Below are 8,004 nucleotides of genomic sequence, written 5' to 3'. Positions count from 1 at the left end.
CTGAGCTGAGGAATTCTCTGCTGCAGGGATCATCAGGGCATTCAATTAAGGAATTCTCTGCCGCAGGGGATGGGTAGGGGTATTCAGAAAGAAGTCAGTATCTGTGTGGGGGTATGTGGATTAAGGGAGAAGAAGCCGGTATCTGTGTCTGGCACATTGATCTGTGAGAAATTCCAGGGGAAGTCCATTGTCTCATCACATGTCTGCATGTATCCGATCCTGGGCTCTCTCCGACCTAACAGTTTCATGTGTGCAATCTTTTCTCTTATTTTTCTGAGGATATTGAGAGTACTTGTGTATGCTGTGTTTTCTACTTTCTGCAGGTAGCTTTATTTTGTCAGCCATTTTGGTCTTTGAATTCCACACTTGCGGTTTTTTTCTAATGTCTGTTGATCCTTAGCTTTTGTTCACACTTAACATTGAGGAACTAAAGAACTACAAATTGCTGGTGCTCGTCAATTATGATCCTCATTATTTGGCTCTGACTGGACTGTTTCAATGGATCCCTGGTATCGGTGTCCTAGGCCTTTTTTTTTTTTCTCTAGGATTTGTTAGCTTCCCCAGAGAAGCTTTCCAGTCTCCCACCTGGAGGGTATCTGGCTGCCACCATCCTGGTTGCCAAATATAGTAAGAAGGCAGAAACCAGGGTTTCAACTCTCATTATTTTCATTCCATTCCATTTTCAGTACAATATCCATGCTCTCAATTCTGTCAAGTGCCTTCCCCCATCCCCATCTAAATATTCACTGTTTTACCCCCTCATCCCAGGTGTGAGGGACAGTTGCTGTATATGTTTGGGAGGGGTCTGATGATCTGTTCCTTAGAGGCTTTCAAATAATTCCCCTTTTCTCAGTCTTTCCTTTACCCCAATTTCCAGAGATATCTTTGGGAGTTCCCCCAAGTAAATGAGTTGCTTCTTAGGTTCCCCATTGCTGGCTTGTTATTCAATATTTTCAATTCTGCTAAATCATTTACCACTTGTCCATTTGCTTTCTAGCTCCTAAAATTTCATTACTGCAAGTCTTCTCTATTTCCTTGAGATTTATTATCTATTTTTAAAGCATTTACTATCATTTTAGTGGATTTTCAGTACAGAGCAGACACAAATTATGTGCTAAAGCTGCCATTACTTATTACTTTTCTTATTAGCCAATCTCAAAAGTCACAACCTATGCACAGTCAGGTTCTAGAAATCTGCCTTTGAAAGGGTTCATGACACCTACCCGGAGCATGCTGAAAAGCATGGAGATGCTACTTACATCCTAGAACCTTGCTATTCAAATTATGTTCTATAGACTAGTATCACTGGCATTACCTAGGAATTTATTCTAAAATGCAGAATCTCAAACTCTGCACCACGCTTACTGAATCAGAATCCACATTTTAACAAGATACTCAGCTAATTCATAGCCAAATGCAAAATTGAGAAGTACTGGTTCATAACAACAGCCCCAAGGTTCTATTCAATATTATCAAATTACGTTTGTAAATCAATTGGGCAGGATCTTTCATCCTAAATTCACAAAACTGTCTATAGGGATATGACCTAAGGGAAAGAATGGTTAGTCACAGAAGTTGAGTGATGATCCAGAACAGGTCCTGGGACTTCAAATTCTGTACATAATTATGCCAATTATCAGAGTAAAGACTGTCTAAGTGATTCACTAGAATGCCAGATACAGATGCAGTTTTATTTTAGTGGGAAGAGTATAAGTGATGTATGTATTACCCTTCTTAATGGAACCAAATTTTTAAAAGCAAGAATTTGTTCTTGTATAAGAACCTGGTAAATAAGTGATATTGACAAAGATTAGAACAGTCAATTCATCCTTGCCTTTGTCAATACTTTGACTTCAAAGAATTAGAAAGAAGCACCTGCTGCCTTGAAAATAAGGACATCTATTCTCTCAAATCCAGGTTCCTTTTAGATCCAAGATATTAAAGCTCAGAAGAAAAGCTCACAGATTGAAATTTGGTCATTCAGTAACAGGGATTATGCTCTGGGAAATCTTCTAGACCTGAAAGGAAGCAGCTATTAAATATATGACATTTAGGATTAAGGGATTATAGCTACCAATTCAATGAATTGACTTTACCTGAACAAGTCTAGTACTAGTGGGCCAAAGGCTATTAAGAGTAGCCAATTGGGCCGGCTGGCGTGGCTCAGTGGTTGAGCATCGATCTGTGGACCAGGAGGTCTTGGTTCGATTCCAGGTCAGGCCAGATGCCCAGCTTGCGGGCTTAGTCAACCAGTATGGGACATGCAGGAGGCAGCCGATCAATGATTCTCTCTCATGATTGATGTTTCTATCTCTCTCTCCTTCTCCTTTCCTCTCTGGAATCAATAAAAAATAAAATTAAAATAAATAGTAGCCAATTGGCCCTGCCAGTGTGGCTCCGTGGATTTAACATTGTCCTGTGCACCAAGAGATCATCAGTTCAATTCCCAGTCAGGGCACATGCCTGGGTTTCAGGCTCGATCCCAGTTCTCTCCCCCCCCCCCCCCTCTCTCTCTCTCTCTTTCTCTCTCTCTCTCTCTCTGTCCCCCACCCCCTTCCTCTTTCTAAAATCATAAAAACAGCCCTAGCCAGTTTGGCTCAGTGGATAGAGTGTCGGCCTACAAACCAAAGGGTCCTGGGCTTGAATCCAGTCAAGGGCATGTACCTTGCTTGCAGGCTCCTCCTCAAACCGTGCCCTGGTCGGGCGTGTGCAGGAGGCAACCAATCAATATGTTTCTTTCACATCAATGTTTCTCTGTCTTTCTCTTAGACCCTGTCTAAGAAAGCAATTCCTTTTTCAGGGCCTGAGCTGGGGAGGAGCCTGCAACCAAGGTACGTGCCCTTGACTGGAATCGAACCCAGGACCCATTGGTCCACAGGATGACGCTCTATCCACTGAGCCAAACCATCTAGGGCAGACAGGGTCTCTATTGGAATAAACAGAAGTCTGATAAACATAGTGTAACGGGCTGCTATAGTGATCAATAATGCTAACTCAGATAGCAGAAGAAATTGGCAGCCCTGTCATTATAGAAATAATGAGAACTAACAAGTGCCAACAGCATGTATCCGGAACGTTATGGGGAACTAGCAGGTTTTAGTTCCTATCCCAGCTAAGAACAGACTAACCACAAGAAGTCAGCTGACCTAGATCAACCTCTGCTTGCTGACTCTGACTACCATGTAACTTACAGAAAAATGGCATATTCTAGGAACTAACTTCAAAAGAAGCAGGCTCTAACCTTCAGACATTCCAGCTTCAGGAAATTTGCTAACCTTCAACTGTAAAACCAGGATGACATAAAACCAGGATAATGTGCACCAGACCATTGCTTGACCTGATTCAAGGTCCTTATCAGAATGGATTGCGCTAGTCTGCATGTAGAGAACTTTTCAATCCCCTCCCCTTGATCGCTCTGTTCTGTTTTCCCTCTTCCTTCTTATAAAACCCTGCCTGCACAGAGATGTTAAGATAGTCTTTGGGACAACAAGCTCCCATCTTCTCAGGCTGCCAGCTCTTGAATAAACCTTTTTTTTTTATATACCAGCACCTGTCTCTCAAGTATTGGTTTTCAAAGCAGGAGGCAGCCAAACCTGGGTTCGGTATCAATAGCATTATAAGTGGAATAACATTCTGAGGTAGTATAACTGAAATGCAGGTTTGGCTGTTTGCTGCAACAAAAGCCAAACTTGTGAGACAGTTGCTGGTGCAAAAGGAAAGAGGTTTTATTCATGTGCTGGGACCTGGGAGAATGGTGGACTCCTGTCTCAAAGACCATCTCCCTCCTGCTCAAGCCTATGGTCCTTATAGGGGTAGGGAGGGGAGGATCTTCTTTTTCTAACCAATTATGTTGCTAGCTTTTGGCAGGCTTGGGCTCTGTCCATTCATCTTTCTAGCTTTTAGCATACTCAGTGTATGAACCTCCCCCCTGCCCCATCTTGGCCAATGGAGGAGACTCCCTAGCTGTGCTCCTTGACTATCTATGGCAGGGGTCCTCAAACTTTTTAAACAGGGGGCCAGTTCACTGTCCCTCAGACCGTTGGAGGGCCGGACTATAGTTTAAAAAAAAAACTATGAACAAATTCCTATGCACACTGCACATATCTTATTTTGAAGTAAAAAAACAAAACGGGAACAAATACAATATTTGTATTTGCATGTGGCCCGCGGGCCGTAGTTTGAGGACCCTTGATCTATGGCAACAGTAGCACCTGAAGATTAATGAAGTTATTTTTCAGAAATACAAATTTGTTAAAAATGGAATCCTTTTCTCTCTTGGAAAATGAAAAATATTTGGGTCCTCACTCTAATGAGACATAGCATAGGATGAAAGGGTGCTTATTTTTTAAACCAGCTATACACCTACCTTCAAATAAGGATACTTTACTCATTACCCAGGGGTGGATACCATGGGTATCAGGACTTTGTGTCTTCTCATTATGGGGAGAGAATGAGAATGTCTTTATTTGTACAAAGGAAAGTATCTTGTCATCAAAGGCATAAAGTTGTTTTGTTATTTTATGGACGTTCAACATATGTAGAAGAATTGAATGGATGCTGAGTAGCCAAACGGATGAAATGTGTTGGTTATGAAGCTATTTCCTTAAGTTTATAACCTTCTTTGCTCTCTTTTATGCTGCTGTGCCTGGGACTCTGCAAATCATATTAATCTTCTGCCAGCTCTTTCCATTAGGATCTTCTAACAGAGACTCAACAGGGAGACTGGAGGCTGGAAGGATGAGGGATTCACTTATTCCTGTTTGCTCGTTGTTCCTGTCGGTGTCCCCATAGCAATCATTCTTCATTCTGTCATCAACTCTTGGCTTCAGTAGCAACACTTGACTGCAGGTCACAGTTCTTTTCTACTTTCTCCACACTGGTCTCGTTATGCTCCTTCAGAGATACCACCACCAGCCAGCTGGCACCTTCTCTCCACAAAGCTGACTCACAGCTCTGTAGAGACATCCTCCAAGCTCCTATGGTACCAGCACCATTCAGCCAGTGCCTCATCCTCAGGGATCTGATTTCCAGCTCCTTGGGGAAGTGGGGGTCTCTCCTTAGGGCACCACGATTCAAATAATCCCAACATATTTTCTTTCCCAGCCTTAGGAGTGGCATTTGCTTCTTGCAGTTCTACCTCCACAAAACTTCAGTGTTCCCTTCTGATCTTTCAGTTCTCTCAATCACTGGTTCACAATTCTTTTTTTTTAAATGGATTTTATTGATTTTCTACAGAGAGGAAGGGAGAGGGATAGAGAGTTAGAAATATCGATCAGAGAGAAACATCGATCAGCTGCCTCCTGTACACCCCCTACTGGGGATGTGCCCGCAACCAAGGTACATTCCCTTGACCAGAATCGAACCTGGGACCTTTCAGTCCGCAGGCCGACGCTCTATCCACTGAGCCAAACCAGTTAGGGCTGGTTCACAATTCTTTATGTGAAGTTTTCTCTCTTAAAATAACCACTGTGGTTTCTCTCTTTCTACTTAGACCTTAACTGATATTTATACCTCTAGCGATTTTAACATACTCATAACTCTTTTAGAGATTAAGACCTTTCCCCATTTGAAAATCACTGCTGTAATTATGGTGGCCATATGTTCCAGTTTGCCTGGAACAATACTGATGTATGCCTGTTGTCCTGGCATAAATTGCTAATAGTATAATGAAATATGTAGTTCCCTCAGACATAGGGAGCCACTCTTCCTCAAGGGAATGTTTTCTATCTCTCAGGTATATTGTGGAACAAGAAAGTCAGAACCACTACTATAAAGGTATAGTAATTGAAATAGTATGGTACTGGCCTAAAAACGGACAATAGACCAACAGAGCAGCATTGAGAGCCCAGAAATAAATCAGATAGATGGTCAACTAATATTTGACAAAGGAGCCAAAAATACCCAGTGGGGAAAGAAGTCTCTTCAATAATTGGTATTGGGGAAACTATATATTCACATGCGAAAGAATGAAATTGGACCCCTATCTTACACCCCTCACAAAAATTAACTTAAAAAGGATTAAAGACTGAGTAGGAGTGAGAGCCGCTGTCTGCATGGCCCGATGCCGGGCCCTCGCCTGCTGGCCGCGCTCTGCAGCTTGCAGCTCTGCGCCTCGGGCCTCTTCGCAGGCCCCGGTGACTTCTGTGACTTCATCGAGTGCCTGAATGGTGGGACCCGCCTGTCGGGACAGGAAGAGCTCCCCTTCTATTGCCTCTGCCCCGAAGGCTTTATGGGGCCCATTTGCAACGAGACTGAGAAAGGTCCGTTTCCCAAACCCCTGCCACAATGATGCCGAATGCCAGGTGCCTGGGGAGGAGGCACACCGTGGCAATGTCTTCACACAGTACGTCTGCGAGTGCCCGCAAGACTACACGAGCATCCACTGCGAGAGCAGGTGCGCCATGCCGCTGGGCATGGAGACCGGTGCCATCGCCGACTGGCAGATCTCCCCCTAGTCCGTGCACTTGGGCTTCATGGCTTTGCAGCGCTGGGCCCCGGCCCTGGCCCGCCTGCACCGCTCGGGCCTTGTCAATGCCTGGGCAGCCAGCAACTACGATAGGAACCCCTGGATCCAGGTGAACCTGCTGCGCAAGATGCATGTGACGGGCATGGTGACGCAGGGCACCAGCCACGCAGGCAGAGCTGAGTATGTGAAGATGTTCAAGGTGGCTTATAGCCTGGACAGGAAAAAGTTCAAGTTCATCCAGGAAGACGGGAACTCAGGAGACAAGGTATTTATGGGTAATGTGGACAACAGTAGCCTGAAGGCCAACATGTTTGACTTCCCTCAAGAGGTGCAGTATGTGAGGCTGGTGCCCATTAGCTGCCATCGGGGCTGCACTCTCTGCTTTGAGCTCCTTGGCTGTGAGTTGAATGCAGGATGTGATGAAACCCCTGGGCATGAAGGACAAATTCATCACCGACAAGCAGATCACCGCCTCCAGGATCTACAAGACCTGGAGCCTGAATTCCTTCAGCTGGTATCCCTACTTCCCGCGGCTGGACCAGCAGGGCAAGTTCAACGCCTGGACCGCTGAGAGAAACCCTGCCTCCGAGTGCTGCAGATCGACTTTGGCTCTCAGAAACAAGTGACCCGCATCATCACGCAGGGGGCCCGAGACCGCGGCAGCATCCAGTACGTGACAGCCTACAAGGTGGCAACAGTAATGATGACTGGAACCGGACCGAGTATAAGGACCAGGGGGCGAAGGCAGCAAGATCTTCCCAGGCAACTTTGACAATAATTCCCACAAGAAGAACATGTTCGAGATGCCCTTGTTCTCATGGTCCAGTATGATCATCATTAAGTCTTTATTCCAAGTAACAGAAAGGGAAAAATAGGGAAAAGGAGGACATATTCCTTTCCTTTAGGATTGTAAATTGTAAGTTGCACAATTACTTCAGCTAACATACCATTACCCAGGATTTAATCATAAGGCCACGTATTTTGAAGGGAGCCTAGAAAATGATTCTTCTAACTGAGTAGTAATATGCCTAATGCTGAACAATAATTTAACTATAAAAAAAGGATAAACTGAATATTAATTTCTAGCCCTTGTTCACAATGATTGGTTCAGGGATAGGCTTCTGACCCAAGCCAAACCAATGAGAATCAATCCTGGGACTTATGCTGAAACTATTCGGAAACTTGCAATGCTAGTAAAATTTAGGCCTAACCAGGGCCCATCCTGACCATCTCAAGTGGAGAGCTTGACTGAGAATGACAACACAGAAAGAGCAGAACCAAGAAATGGAGTGGCAGTGTCCTGATGACACAGGTTAAGGTCCTAAATCTATCCGGGCATTTTCTTCCTTCCATGTTTTATCTTTGAACAAAATATTATCTGCTAGAGTTACACCCATGGTTTCTCCATTCTATTTGCACAGGAATGGTTCTGAGCAAAGCTGGGAACCCAACCCTTCGATTTGCTAACTAGAATTGCACAATGTTAGGAAGCCTTACTCAGCAGACCAAAAACTAGTTCTGTGGGATACTAGATAGAA

General features: G+C 44.3%; 1 pseudogene; it reads left to right on the top strand.

Moving 5' to 3' along the window:
* The first annotated feature begins 6,040 nt into the window (after window positions 1–6,040).
* Window positions 6,041–7,341, top strand: LOC102249538 (annotated as a pseudogene).
* Window positions 7,342–8,004: the final 663 nt, after the last annotated feature.

Source organism: Myotis brandtii, unplaced genomic scaffold (genome assembly GCF_000412655.1).
Source record: "Myotis brandtii unplaced genomic scaffold, ASM41265v1 scaffold364, whole genome shotgun sequence".
Taxonomy (NCBI): domain Eukaryota; kingdom Metazoa; phylum Chordata; class Mammalia; order Chiroptera; family Vespertilionidae; genus Myotis; species Myotis brandtii.
The sequence above is the reverse complement of the archived record's forward strand: the minus strand, read 5'-3'. Positions and strand labels throughout refer to the sequence as shown.